This window comes from Xenopus tropicalis, chromosome 5 (assembly GCF_000004195.4).
Source record: "Xenopus tropicalis strain Nigerian chromosome 5, UCB_Xtro_10.0, whole genome shotgun sequence".
NCBI classification, from domain to species: domain Eukaryota; kingdom Metazoa; phylum Chordata; class Amphibia; order Anura; family Pipidae; genus Xenopus; species Xenopus tropicalis.
The window spans coordinates 32544705-32560707 of record NC_030681.2 but is presented as its reverse complement, the minus strand read 5'-3'; the positions used below and the strand labels follow the sequence as shown (position 1 = coordinate 32560707).

Sequence of the window (16003 nt, the reverse complement as noted above, 5' to 3'; positions counted from 1 at the left end):
TACCTATGCTTCCAGCTGAAATGCACTGGGTGGTACACAGCAACCACTCTGACATCAGCCTCGGCAACTAATACACAGGCCAATAAAAGTTAATTTGCGACAAGAATGCATCTTATCGGACTGTGTAAGGGCCTCCCCGACAGGCCTGCCCAACTGATATGTGGGCAAAAGTCATCCAGATCTTGCTTAGCCACATTTAAAAGCCTTGTTGGGGAAGGACCACGCCGGTTTGTTGATGTGGTCCTCACCCCAAACGTCTGCATTTACCATGGTATGGCACGAGGGACAAACAAATGGATTGGCTAGATATTACACACCACAAGTCGGGCATGTATCAGAGAAAGATTGGCTTATTTGCAAAATCGCGCCGCCGCGTCTGCCATCCCGCCGGTGGGATGGCAGGGGGAAGGCAACTCGGGGAGATTAGTCGCCCACGAGCAGGGAGTTTTGCCGCGGGCGACTAATCTCCCCGTGTACCAGAGCCCTTAAGGCTAATGCCTCAAGGAGAGATTAGTCACTCAAGATAAATATCTGCTACCATGGCAACTAATCTGTCCAAAATGCCCCCCCCCCCGCAACAAAGTGAATTGCCGTCAGAAAGGCATACCCGTTGCTTAGTTTTCATGAAGTTGCCTAACAGAGGATTCACTGTTGCCAGCGAAAAAGCATTTTGGAGAGATTAGTTGCCCGAAGTAGCAGAGATTTACCGCCGGTGAATCCCTCCATGTGGCATTAGCAAAAAGACTTTTTACAGCATGTTTTAAATTTACATTTCCTTTACAAGATATTATGGCTTCTTAAGCAGGGCTTATTAATAAAAATGGAAATTGTTCCTTTTAAATATATGAATAGGGGCTTCTAAAGCTTTGACTAACTGGCGAGGTCATCAAGCAAGTAGATTGTTGCCCAATGCAAACACTCATGCACTAAGGCCAAATTGGGCTCATCCAGTCAGTGGCCTGAAGGCCACCCCATGGATGGGCTCATACTACAGGCCTACAGAAACCTGCCAGGCAAGGACTGCATGAACTTGCTATTGTGTTCCTCACCTGACAGGATTTTCAAGCCTGTCAAGATATATATATGGATCTTTTCAGCCAGATAATGCTTGGGCCTTCCCAAGAGCCCTATACATGGGTCAATATGCTGCTGTTTTTTGCAGCCCATGTATGGCCAATTCTGACAACTCAGACACCTGTGGAACAATTCCTACAGCCAATAGAATGTCAGGTTGTCCAAAGGAGAAAATAAAAAATAGAGTGACAAATGATCACAGCATGGCAAAGAGCTACAACCATTCCAATGCACAGGAGCAAATGAATCCCTAGATGTATGTATATAACTGAAGCGTATAAGGACTTGTGCTAGCCAATGCTAGAAGAGACACAGCTCATATATACCTATCTGATCCAGAAAATGTATTGAAAATGAGGTTGTTGTGTGACTGCTGACCTAGTAACACAGCAAAATGAAACAATATAAAAAACAGACAGGGAGAAGCCTTCCAAGAAATAGGACATAAAAAATACTCCTGGAAAAGACAATCCCATCTGTGATGTACATGACAAAACTGCAATAAGTATCTGCAACAATGGCAGCTATACATATCTATGGATAAATGCTTAGCACAGTGGGATGCTGTAGTGCTGTGTTACCTCTGGTCTATGAAAACATACAGGGGCTCTCTATCGACACAGAAATTGAATTTCCTGACAGTTAAGTAATTAATATATTTTATTGTTGCAGACTTTCACCTATGCAAAATAATTTTTGAGAGATTTGTCACGCCAGGTAGCGCAGATTTCCCACAAGCAACAAATAACCCCAAGTGTCTTAACCCTTAAACGTTAGAGGCAGTGGGTGAAAGAAATTCATTCTGCAGTGTTTTATTCTTAGGGTGGTCCCATACTGCCACAAAAAGCAGCCTGACTGGTATCTAGCCTAAAATTTGGTGAAATAAACAATTCCATAAGCCTGGCTTGGCCCAGTGCATAAATGGCCAAATTGAGCAAACAGCCTTTTGTTTGGTAACAAACAGATCTTTAGGTACATGGCCAGCTTTACTGATCATCAAAAAAAAGTTCCATTAAAAATGTTATATTTATTAATAGTTTAACTAGTCTTCATATACATCCTCAGGACCTCCACAAGAGATTCAGCAATGAAGTACATGGACTAGGCAACACAGATCTGAAACACTGCCAGATCCACGTGTGCAATTTATAATCCTGGCCTCGGAGTAGAAATTCTACTCGCTATGGGAAATCCATCTGAAATAAAAAAAAAAAAAAGGCACTGATTTTCATTTAGTGAGTCAGCCTGAAAGTATCACTTGAAATCATTCCCAAGGTTTCATATGACAACCTTTAGGCAGCCTAAGGGAAAGGGAGAAGAGCATCAGTGGACTGAAGGTGAAGTTTCTCTTAAAGTTAAATTAAAGGGGACAATGGCAAGAAATCAAAAGTGAAGGTTTTCTTTAAAGGAGTATTTCAAAATTCTCAGACAGTTTGTAAATGTCTTTTGTCTTTAATTGTTGAGTTTTTTTTTTGTTTTTGTTTTTTTTTAGAAATGACAGCCTTTAATTCAGCAGCTCTTCAGTTTAGAAATGTAGTAGCTTTTGCTAGTTTACACTAGCAACTAAGCAGTAGATTGAATAAGAGACTGGAAGATGAAAACAGTGCCTGAATGGAAAGTGGAGTAATAAAAAATGTATTTGCGTTCCACCTCTGTTCAGTGCTTGTGTGTGCCTGAATGAATACGATAGGTAAGATCAGTTTTATACTGCACTTCCCTGTGGTGGAATGCAGGAGTGTGTGTAAGAACTTATCACATATCATCATAACATATCTTTCTTTTCAGACTTTCTCAATCATCTTCGACTCTTTAAATTACCAAATTGCTTCCTGGTCAGTAAGGTGAATAGGATCCTAACCCTAGCTAGATATTGAAATAAAAAATTGGGGAGCTGAACAAAAACCATTCAAAATCCAACAAAATTGGATATTGCCTTAAAATATTACAATGTTCCTGACACAAAGTAAATCACCTGTTTGAAACCAAGTAGACCAAGATGGCAGCATACATGGCCATGTACTGACCCTGAAAATCCTATAGTGTAAGCCAGTGCTGTCCAACTGGTGGCCTGCGGGCCGCATGCAGCCCACAACCCCCCTCTGTGTGGCCCCCCACCTGTCTGGCTGCTTTGATGGCTTTGTGTAAGCTTTAAATGGTATCAGTACTGTGATTAACTGGCCCCCTGCATGGTTCTCACCTGAGATTCAGGCTGTAATCCCCCTGTATTGTTTAAAAATGTAATCCCATGTGTTGGTCACACTTTTTAATCTATGCATTTTTCACCCCCTGCAGTGTTCACACCTCAGGCTTAGACTGTAATCACCCACATTGTTCACACCTCAGAAACCCACAAATAAACCATGCACACTATAAAAAGAACATATACTGAGGTGGCACTGCAATTAAAAGGTTTTTTTAATATATAGTTATTGTGCAACCTGTAGGAGCAGTGCCAGCATTGTGTCACTGTATGCTGCCTGTGTGTGCCAGGCACACATAGGCAGGGTAGGCAGAGTATAGCACACACAGGCAGCATAGGGCAGGCAGCGTATGGCACACAGGCAGCATAGGGCAGGCTACATAGGCAGTGTAGGGAAGGCAGAGTATAGCACACACAGGCAGCATAGGGCAGGCAGAGTATAGCACACACAGGCAGCATAGGGCAGGCAGAGTATAGCACACACATGCAGCATAGGGCAGGCAGAGTATGGCACACACAGGTAGGGCAGGCAGAGTATGGTACACATAGGCAAGGTAGGGAAGGCAGAGTATAGCAGGTTTTTGCTGCGCTACCACCATTAATATGGCTATGGCCATGCGATAACATGGGTGTGGTTCCAAGTGGGTGTGGTTTTAAAAAGGGGAGTGGTCAAAACTGGCCTCCATTATCAGCCCTCCACCATGTAGGTCGGAAAATTCCGGCCCTCGGTACCACAGAAGTTGGACAGCACTGGTGTAAGCAATTGCTCAGCATTAGCGATGTCAGGTTAACTAAAAGAGCCTAGCCCAAGCACCACTCACTTATATAGTTTAAAGTTGGCAGGGGGCTAAAGATAAAAAGACACAGGCCTTTGCGACCCACAGATTTAGGCAAGCCCACACAATACTAATCAGCAATTATGTGGTCCTCTTGAAGTGTGTCAGCATAGGGCTATGTTAGGTATTTGTCTTTCTGTATACAGGTCCATATCCAGCTTATTTGACAAACCCATCAATGGCTACCATAAGACTTTATATTTATGGTAATTAAAGGAGAATGTAAAAGTCAAAATGTAAAAGCATACTGCCCAATAGTCCTCCTATTGTTTAGTAAAAACGCCACACTTTTGGCTCACCTAATCAAATATTTACTCAGTCACACTTATTTCACATTGTCTATCTGTTTTCTTGAACAGACAGCCATCTATAAAAAGGTATTCTCCCTTCCTTTCCCTCCTTGCTTCATACTGCACATATTCTCCACCCCCCCCCCCGGCAAATCCGCTACTGATTGGCTGGTGGGGCCAGCCTACAGGAAGGGGAGAGAGATTTCAGTGATGTCACTGTAGTCTTCACACTGCTGTAGGCTGCCAGCGCCATATCTCAGAGAAGCAAGCAGGCATCTGGGAATTTAGATATGCAGTAAGTACTTAAAAAGAATGCCTTTAGACTTACTTTTAATTTATATTAACCTTTCCTTGTCCTTTAAATGCAGTTATACAAATGATGAGCGCAAAGAATTGACTCCAGCTAACTCCAACGCAACTTTTTCATAGCCATTACAAATTTCGTGAATTGTCGCGACTTTTTCATAGCCATTATGACTTTCGTGAATTGTCGCGACTTTTTCATAGCCATTACGACTTTCACGAATTGTCGCGACTTTTTCGTATTGAGCGCTTGAAAAAGTCGCAAAATACCAACCATTACGAAAAAACCGCATTTGGACGCTTTTCGGACGTTCGTGGATTAGTAAATGTGCCCCAAAGTGTTTAAAGCTGCACAAAATGACTTCTGCCTATCAAAAAAGAACTTATGTTTATGTCCAGAAAAACAGGGCCCAGCTATTTTCTTGTTTCATTGTTTGAAATAAATTTGTCCCAATTCACACCCAGTCCACCAGTGCGTTATGCCTCTGGCAGACCATTAAATTTCACATTCAGCTGCTAAGCTTGCATGTCTCTGATCATTCTTGGCCCAGGGTGCAGCACAATACATAAATAAGCTGGAGTAGAGTTTACATTCACACAGATAGGCACCACTCCTTTCTAAGGAAAGCCTAGTGATCACCTCCCCGATAGGGCTTGTATTTTATAGTAAAAAGCATAGAAATATATATATAATATTTTCTGTGTAACTGATTCATTAAGACAGGAAAGACATTATCTAGAAATACTGCAAGTTCCTTTTCTAGCAACTATTTGCTTTAGTCATTAAAAGAACAAATTGTCTAAATATATTTAAACTTCAAATACATATTACAAGTATCTCCAAATAATGCAATCTGACATATCTATATGAAAGAAACATAATTCAAGAGAAAAATTAAAGTAAAATTTGTGCAAAAGCATACACCGAACCTGCCAAATATCTTGCCTAAGGCCATCGGCATACAAAGCAATTTTGGTCATTATGGTTGCTACAGTTTTGAACACACACACAGACCATAAAACATTAAAATCACAGGAAGGTACATTAAAATCACCCTGTGCCAATGCCCCAAAAGTTGCTGTGCAGTTACTGAAATACCCAGATGAGCTGCTGGCTAATGAATACGGTCATTGTTCATGAAAATGATGTGACATTTCCTTTGTACAGAGAACTGAAGATGTGACCACTGTGTATTACCAAATGAGCATAATGTCATATGGAATAGAATACAGTATACTTGGTAACCGTCTTCCACAATCAGTCTAGTTCCATTGTATACTTTTTTTTCTGTGAAATCCAGACCACAGCTGTACAGTAAACCTTTAACATCACTTATATATAACTTAATATAACTTTTCATCACTGGACAACTAAAGGTGAGAATTTTATTTTTGTATGTACCAATTAATTTAATTTTTCTCATTTATGTGCCAATTCATTTTATTTTTCTCATTTATGTGCAAATTCATTTTATTTTTCTCATTTGCATGGGATTGATATTGTCTGAATCTAGTGCCGCAGATTAAAGGAACAGTAACACCAAAAAATGAAAGTGTATAAAAGTAATTACAATATAATGTACTGTTGCCCTGCATTGGTACAACTGGTGCGTTTGCCTCAGAAAGACTACTTTAGTTTATATAAGTTAGCTGCTGTGTAGCCATGGGGGCAGCCATTCAAAGGAGAAAAGGCACAGGTTACTTAGCAGATAACAGATAAACCCCCATTATATGGGGCTTATCTACTAGTTATCTGCTATGTAACCTGTGCCTTTTCTCCTTTTTTCCAGCTTGAATGGCTGCCCCCATGGCTACACAGCAGCTTATTTATATAGTAACTTTTTTGTAGCAAGAACACCAGTTTTTTTGCAGAGCAACAGCACATTATATTTTAATTACTTTAAAACTTTAATTTTTTTATGTCACTGTTCCTTTAATGAGTTTTTATGTATCTTCAGCTAACTTCCTTTTCATTTATATAAAGACTGCCCTGCAATGCCAAGTCCTGAAAGGGTTTCACAGTCTGGCATAATTGGCAAACACCGTGCCCACTTCCAAAACATTAATAAACATTTAAAATTAAATCAGAACCAATTTAGAACCCTTTGGCAGCCTACACAAGTTCATGATGTACCATTACTAACTAGTCACTTAAAGTGATCATTTAGGCAGTTCTTTATCTATGTACAGAGACCCCTAACCGGACAGCCCCTATAAATAGTAAAAAGGGTAGTATAACTACTCAGTTACAAGCTGCTCATTCTGTACCTCTCCATACACTAGATGAAAATAAGTGTTGTTGTGGAGGCTGCCGTTGCCCTCAAATCACACTTATGCAATCTCTAACACATGCACGCTACATTTTCACACCTCCACACAATGTTACTCTTCCAAAACATTTATAGAGACAAACACTATCTGCCTTACCTTCCTCATTTACACACAGCTGACCACTTTCCACTACGGCCACAAGCAAAAGAGACTAAATAAACCAGAAAGAGAGTGAGAGAGAGTTGGTAAAATACTCAGGATGCCCCTGTAGTTTCACACAGTCTGTAATACTGAGAATTAGGTATTGCTTGGTGATAGAGACCAAGGTATTTATTAAGCCAGGCTAAAAACCCTAACCAGTGAGGGTTACATAGCCTGGGGAAGACTACATATTAAGGACTGGATAGCAGAGAGGAAAAAATGATTGGGGGGAAACAGTCTACAAAGGCCAAAGTTTCTTCCTGAGATGCACCTCAATGCTGAGAGACTATGTTACAAGTATAAAAGTGGCCATACAATGTAAGATGTGCCCTACGGGTGGGCGATATCGGGCTAATTTGATTGTTTGGCAGGCATAGGCGCCACATCAACGAGCCGCTGCGGGAGGCCCGTCAGTGGTGCCCATACACAGGAAAATAAGCTGCCAAATTGGTCTAAAGGAATGATATCAGCAGCTGGAATTGGCCCGTGTGTGGCCAACTTAAAGGTGGCCATAGACGTAGCAATTCTGACTGTTTGTTTCCCCCAACAATAGAGCTGAATCATCAGATGTGGAGGTAGAAACAATAGGAATTCTACCTCCACCTGCCGATTCAGCCCTGAACACAGGTTTTGTTCAGGCGCATCAAAGTCTTTTAACCCGGGCGATCAACGAGACGACCGATATCCACAGCCTTTGCGATATCAGACCTTTTGTCTGAATATCGTAAATCATCGGTGTGTGTATGGCCAGCTTAAAGGAGAAGGAAAGGCTAAGTCACTTGGGGGTGCCAAAATGTTAGGCACCCCCAAGTGACTTAGAGCGCCTACCTTGTACCCCGGGCTGGTGCCCCTGTACGGAGGGAACAGCACCAGCCCGGGGCACCTGTAGACACCGCTTCCTCCTTCCTTTGCGCGCTGCCGGCGAAATCCGCCGGCCGGCGCATGCGCAGTAGAGTGAAAAGCCGACTTTAATGTTTAAGTTCGGCTTTTCACTCTACTGCGCATGCGCGCGCAAGCGAGGAGGAAGGAGGAAGCGCCGGCAGCTACCCCGGGCTGGTGCTGTTCTCTCCGTACAGGGGCACCAGCCCGGGGTACAAGGTAGGCGTTCTAAGTCACTTGGGGGTGCCTAACATTTTGGCACCCCCAAGTGACTTAGCCTTTCCTTCTCCTTTAAGTCATGGATTCAAATTGCAGATAGGCATACATTACAAACACTGGCCTAAAAGTAAGGCAAAACACTGCAAGTGTGAGACCTGTTATACAGTACCCTCAGGACCTGAGGGTTTCCAGATAAGGAGTCTTTCCATTATCTGGATCTCCATACCTTAAATCTCCTAAAAAATTATTTAAACATTAAACCCAATAGGATTGTTTTGCCTCCAATAAGGATTACTTTACCTTAGTTGGGATCAAATAGAAAGCACCATTTTATTTTTACAGAGGAAAATTAGATCATTTTTAAATTGATTATTTGATTAAATGAAAATGGTTAAAATGGAATGATGGTCTTCCCGTAATTCAGAACTTTCTCGATATTGGGTTTCCAAATAACAGATTCCATACTTGCAAAGTGGCATTTCTGCAAACAAAGCTTTGTAATCCTGCCAGTCAGCCAATTTATCTGCAAAATCGATGGCAATCCAGTGGTCACAATAATATTATTGCTACATATTCATAAAGTACCAATGTATTCTGCAGCTACATCTAGCAGAAAGGGCTGAGTTGCACTACAACTCCTAAGGGAAAGACCATACGGAGTGACTTGGAGAGCAACACAAGCATCATAAAAGTTCATGGAGGTGCCAAAGGGCTAAGATTGTCTATTAGGTAACATCTATGCACACTATCAGCTTCCAGGGGGGCTTTATTTGGCAGTACATCTTGTTTTTATTCAATCAAAACTTGCTACCAAGTCAGCAATTCAAAAATAAGTACCTGGTTTGGGAGCACTGAGAGCAACACCCAAGAGGTTGGTGAGAAACCTGTTGCTCACGAGACACTGGTTGGGGGATCACTGTACTAGACTGTACAAATGTTGACATTTAATCAACTTAGTAGAACACATACAGTATGTGGAAAAAGTACAGTTACTATGGGTGGGTGATATCGGGCGAATTCAGGCTAATTCGGTCGTTTGGCGAGCCGATGCGGTCCCCTGATCTGACTAAATTTTTTAACCTGCCCAATCAATATCTGTCCAATTTCAGGCCAGATATCAGTCAGGCAAGGCCTGTCGTTGGTGCCCCTACATGGGCGAATCAGTCTAAGGGACGATATCAGCAGCTAGAATCGGCCCGTGTATGGCCACCTTTAGGGCTCTGGCACACAGGGAGATTAGTCGCCCGCGACAAATCTCCCTGTTCGTGGGCGCCTAATCTCCCCGAGTTGCCTTCACCTGCCATCCCACCGGCGACAATGTAAGTCGCCGGTGGGATGGCACACGCGGCGGCGCTATTTCGAGAAATCGCGAAAAAGACTCGCGAGGTTCGGGGGGGGGGGGGTTGGTCGCCCGCGAACAGGGAGTTTTGTCGCGGGCGACTAATCTCCCCGCGTGCCAGAGCTCTAAGTGTGCAACATGTACACAGTAATAACAAACAGAATGAGTACATGAGCCCAGACAAATACGCTTGGAGGATTAACTGTATGAGAGAACAATGAACTAAGCTCACAGAACTGCTCCCATGCCATAATACACAGCTGGCCCAGGAAGGCTCCAACAACAGAGAGGAAGCTCTCATTTTAACAAGGGGAGTGGGAAAGAAGAAATGAAAAAAAGACATGACTGGGTGGAATGCATACAGGAAATTGCTTAAAAAGGGGGAAAAAAAACCCAAGGCATCAGTATGACAAGAGACAAGCAATGCTGCCAAATAAGACTGAATTAAGATTCTCCATGAATGGGACAAGACAAGGGACCTTGTGTTTGATTACAAAAAGGAAGATACCACAAAACGATAAACAGTACAGCCTCGAGCCATATCTGTATATTTAAAACAGGATCAATAGTAACCAGCTTTCTTATAAAACGTAATGTCCAACCTTACATATTAACTCCTATGCTACCAAAAATGGTACAATGACATGTATATTATGTTCTCTGTCATGTGGTCATATACAATTAAACTTGAAATGTGGAACAGATTACACAAAGCTACTATAATGCTATCGGTTAATAAAGAGTATATGCATACAAAGCAAGTAAACAACCAAAGGTATTTGTAGAAACAGACTGGGAGTTGAGCAGTCTCAGAAAAACACCAGGCAGTCTGTGTGGGTTGGAAGTGTGCGTGGGGCAACAGCTGCCAAACAAATATAAAGACCCAAGGAGGGTTCACCAAAGGTGGAAGGGAAAATAATGCCACAATCTAGCATAGCAAATGCTCAACAGAACAGCAATCTTCATACTAAGGCCTTGTGCACACTGCAGACCAAGTGTGTCCAATTCATCTAGTGTAAAATCTAAAATCACCTAATCCAGCTGTCTTGAGATTTAAATCAGTCAAACTGAAAATTCAAATAAAGAGAAAAGTATTCAGACCCAAATAAAAGCATGGCCATTTAGATTAAAGAGGGTGCACGGCTGCCCATCCAACACTGCAACTTGCAGGATCTTCTCTCCAAATTGGCAAGAAAAGAGGGTGCAATGTTGGTGTTTCTGGCTAAAGGTGGCCATACACGCACCGATAATATCGTACGAAACCTCGTTTCGTGCGATATTTGGTGCGTGTATGGTATGTCGGCGAGTCGACCGATATTGCAGGAAGCTGCTGATATCGTCCGACTCGCTGATCGGACCAGTTGGAACATTTTGATCGGGCGCCATAGAAGGCGTCTGACCAAAATCTCCCTTCAGCGCTGAATCGGCAGAAGGAGGTAGAAATCCTATTGTTTCTACCTCCTTACCTGCCGATTCAGCCCTGAATGGTGTGTGGTGGATCTGACGATGTTTCGTGCGACCGATGGTCGCACGAAACATCGTCAGATCGTCACGTGTATGGCCAGCTTTAGTCAGAATAATTTAGAGCACAATACTCAAAAGATACAGATACAAAAGATACCTATGAAGAACTAGGCCTCGCTCCTGCTACATATTGTAAGCCAGATGGTCCAATGAGTAAGATAAAATGATAATAATTAGATGACTCTATTGCCATAACCTCTCAGATCAAGTCCAAGTGACAGAGAGAGTTGCAGCAACCAGAACAATCTGACCAACATTTCCACCAAAACTCAACTCCTTTCACTACCATGGAAATTGGCAATTGACGTACATGAGCTTCCCATGCAACTGAGAGGATATGATTCACAATTAAACCACGTTAAACGTGATGTACCACAGACATCCCTGCACAACTAGCGCACAAATGTGTACATTAGGCCTGGGATGGTGTCATGCTGATTTAGTTGGTTAAAGATGACAGCGAAATCCAACCTGATGCTAAACAGCTATTGATGAATTGCAGCTCCCAAAGCCCCCCACCCCCAGGCAGGGTGTATGTGTGTGCAGCCCCCGGGATAGTGACGAACACTCCCCCCAGCACAGGCTGGAGTGCCGCAGGTTGGCCATGCCCGGTCTAGCGCACCCTTTCCTTGCCAGCAGTAAAGCTTTATAGCAATGTGGCGATCACTGGGTTACGAGGCGCGCACCCGAGGCAGATTACAACTACACAAACGGGGGGGGGGGGGGGGGGGGGGGGGTAGATGTAGGTTCTCACGACTTACATAGCAACCGGGCCCCCGCACACGATTTTCCGTATTCCTTTCGCCTCCTTGTAAACCCAGCTGGGCGCTGAGGGCGGAACAGAGCAGCACCTTGCCTTTACCCCAGGCAGTGACCGTGTAATGAATAAAAGCTGGGAATATCCCCTCTCGGAGACCACTTCCTTCTACGCCTCCGCCTCTTCCTTTAGCGAACAATAACTGGATCGTTCCCGTTGTCTCCCAGCTAGAAGCAGCGATTGCAGCAGCAACAACGCTTGTGTGAGGCGCTGGGAGGCGAAGGAATGGCTAGGCTGTGACGTAAGCAAGCAAGGCCGGAGAGGCACGGCTTGTTTGCCGCAAGGAACTATGGGATGTGTAGCCATAACTCTGTAGGAAATACAGCAGAGGGAGTGTTGTTGCTTTATAGTGTGTAGGACAGCAGAGTAGCTTACCTCAATCAATGTATTTCTATGAATTATTAACATTTTAATCCTGAATCTGTAAATAAGGGTAAGGGGTTAGTTTGCCTGGTAAAGTAATAATTGTTCACAAAACTATTTCAAACTATTTCAGATTTACTAGCAAGAACATTCATTTAGGGATACATATAGGCAATACATTAGGGCATGTGGGTTAAGTTGGTGCCCTGTACTAATGTATTTAGTAAGGGGGAATTCAAAATACTTGTGGCAAGGTGTCTGACCATATAGTGGTGTAAAAATTCCAGCAGTATCTAAATTTTGATAGCCACAATTTAAGTATATTGCAATATATGGACAAACAACCCCTGCTTTGCTTAAAGGGGAGGGCATATCTTGGTAGTTTAATGCACAGAATGTCTTAACCTTGACAGCAAGCAAGTTGCATGTAAAACTCAGCCCCTTTGTTAAATGTATATTGAAGCAGTAGTATTCTTAATGAATCAGATAAAAGTTAGTGTAGGACTGGCCAGACCAGGGATAACTTTGATGCAGTTGGCCAGCTTGAATGTATTACATTTATGGACAAACAATCCCTATTTTGCTTAAAGGGGAAGGCTTATCTTGGTAGTCTAATTCGCAGGATGTCTTAATGTCCTATATATATATATTATATATATTGATAATGGGAGTGCAGAGGACCTCTTGTCTGCATGAATTTTGTGGTCACAGCCTCATTGTACCCCTGCCTAATGGTTTAAAATTTAGTGGTAAGCCCAACCTTTTTTTTTGCTATAGTTAATACAGGAACAGTGGCCAGCTCCATCTTGTAGCTCCCACCCTTTCTAGTTACAGTCTAGTCAGGTGATCCCAATGGGTTAATAAAAGGGCAACAATTTTTGGGGGGTTTTAACCTTGAAAGCAAGTAAAGGTGGCCATACACGTAGCAATTCCGATCTTTCATGTAACCAAAGATCATTCCCACCCTCCACTGACGTTCAGGGCTGAATCATCAGATATGGAGGTAGAAACAATAGAAATTCTACCTCCACCTGGCGATTCAGCCCTGTAGATTTTGCTTGGGCGCCTTCAGTGGAGCCTGATCAAAATCTTTTAACCTGGCCGATTGACAACTTGACTGATATCCACAGCCTTTTGCGATATCGGTCGCCTCTTCGAGCCGTAATACACGCACTGAATATCGGTGTGTGCATGGCCAGCTTAAGTTGTAGGTAAAACTCAAGCCCTTTGTTAAAGTATATTGAAGCAGTAGAATTCTTAATGAATCAGATAAAAGTGAGTGTAGGACTGGCACTAACGGTGCTCGGTGTGGTTTGTCCTTGAAGAAGAGCACTGTTAGTGCTCGAAATGTCGGATTTTTTTCAAAGACCCTGTGTGTGCAGCTCTATGCTTCTTTATATATATATATACAGTATATATATATATATATATATATATATTGATAATGGGTGAGTGCAGAGGACCTCTTGTTGTCTAGGTGGCAAACCTAGACATGTAGGGAATACATTAAAGCATATGGGTTAAGTTAGTGCCCTGTACTAATGTATTTAGTAAGGGGGTATTCAAAATACTGGTGCCAAGGTGTCTGACCATATAGTGGTTTAAAAATTCTAGCAGCATCTAAATCCTGATAACCGCAATTGAATTTGGCAAAAGTCCCTTATTACCAGCATTCTAAAGCTAACCATAAAAGGACTCAGCCCCTCCACACTAAGAATATAGCCTATTAGCTTATTTATGGGGGCTTTCCAACAGTCTACTCAACCAATATGTAGCTGAAAATTGCAAAGATATGTATTGGGCAGGTTTAAAAATGTTCTTGGGTAAGGACCACACGGGAACATTGATGTGGTCCTTGCCTGACTTGACATGTGATACTGTTGGTCACCACTGCTTCTACTATTGCCCATTCCCATTTGTACATTTGACAGTTGTCAATTAATGAACAAGGGAAAGGACGTGCTGAAGAAACAGGTTATTTTCTCCTGTTAAATTTGTATACAGTACAACCCTGATTTTATGTTTTCTAGGTGGCAGTGCCAAAACGGCATACATTCCAGCAAAATGTAAAATCCAGGAAAAAAATGCAGCTTGCCTGTATGAGATAGCGAAAGATCTGCGTAATTTCCAGGAAAACATCAAATTGGGGTTCTACTGTATTTGGACCCTCAAACACCCCTAAAAATTATGCTAGATGTATGGTGTACAGCCATTTGCAAAATCTGTAGTGTTAATACAATACAATACAGTGGTGTTGTAGTTGTTTAATTATTTCAATTTTTGTTTAGCAGCTCTCCAACGGCGGATATGTAAATCGCCGGTGGGATGACATACGCGGCGGCGCGATTTTGATGAAATGCGGAAGTTTCCTCTCAAGGCAACTTCCGTGATTTCACTGAAATCGCGCCGCCACGTATGCCATCCCACCGGCGATTTACATTTTCGCCAGTGGGATGGCATTTCGGGGAGATTAGTCATCCGTGACAAATCTCCCCATGTGCCAGAGCCCTAAAGAGTAACCTCTGTACTCAATATTATTTTATTACTGCCTTTAAAAGCTTGTAATCCTCCTTGCATAAATGATTAGGGGTATACCAAATCAATAAAAAGAAACTTTAAGGACATAAGCAGGGTAAGCTTTCTCTTCAGCAGAATTAGTCATACAATAAGAAGGATTTCCCCCAAAGAACAGGTGACTTTCACTGGTAGATGGAAGAAATTATTGTTGATGTAAATCAAAGGTTATATGGTTGTGAAAGCCAAACCACAAAATTCAGCAGTTTATATCTACCAAGACTAAAAACACTGGACCAATTGTTTAAATGTTAATTCTGGCTTAGAAGTAGTCAGTCAATCACCATGTAACTCGAAAGAACTTGAAACCACCCCTAGGGCACATAACTGCTTAGATGGCTGCTCGTAAGTGTAAGCCGCGGAGGTTTTTAGCAAGACAAACTTTGATAAAACAAACATAAGAGTTTTGTATTAGGACACAATCAGAATAAGACGTGGCGGATGCAGTGGATCTGATTTACTACGAGATTGCTAAAACCTTTGATAGGGAAACAGAGAAGATTACTGATTAAGAATCAGGAGTCTGGATCAGGGACTTATTATTACACTTAGCGAGGATACTAGTTATAGGACAGAACATGGAGTGCTGTGATTAATTGTACAATTTCTGGTTGAACAAGTTGGACCAGTGTATAAAGTAGAATTTCTCAGGGTGCTGTTTTTAAATTACTTTTTCTGATTTTATTTTTTGATGACCTTGATGTTTGCATTGAAAAATCTTCCTCTGTGTTTGCAGATAACACAAACATATATGTGTGTTTTGCCAGTGGGGAGTGTGATGTCCCACTTGCAACAAAGCATCCTATGTGTCATTGCATAAAACTAAGCAAGCAGGGAAATTTAACCACTCCATGTTTGGTTTTTGCAATGTAGATAATTAGATTACCAGCGCACAAAAAAGCCCCCCTGCATAATGGTGTTCTGCCTATCTGGCCACTGGTAATCTAATAACCTACCTTGCAAGAAACAAACATGGAGCTGCTTCAATAAACTTTCCAATATACATTAAACAAACATTTCTAATGGCTTTTAAAGTTATTTGTATATGTAATTACTATTGAAAGCAGTGTGCGTTTACATCATGAAGTGGTGTGTCTTTACCCAGCGCGTGTT

General features: G+C 42.2%; 1 protein-coding gene across 1 annotated transcript in view; it reads right to left on the bottom strand.

Moving 5' to 3' along the window:
- The window catches only part of peli1 (pellino E3 ubiquitin protein ligase 1), a 34359-nt gene extending 22185 nt beyond the window's left edge, over positions 1-12174 (bottom strand). Inside the window, exon 1 of the mRNA NM_001102936.1 lies at positions 11898-12174. The gene's annotated coding sequence lies outside the window, so the exon portion shown is untranslated. The remainder of the gene's footprint in view (positions 1-11897) is intronic.
- Positions 12175-16003: the final 3829 nt, after the last annotated feature.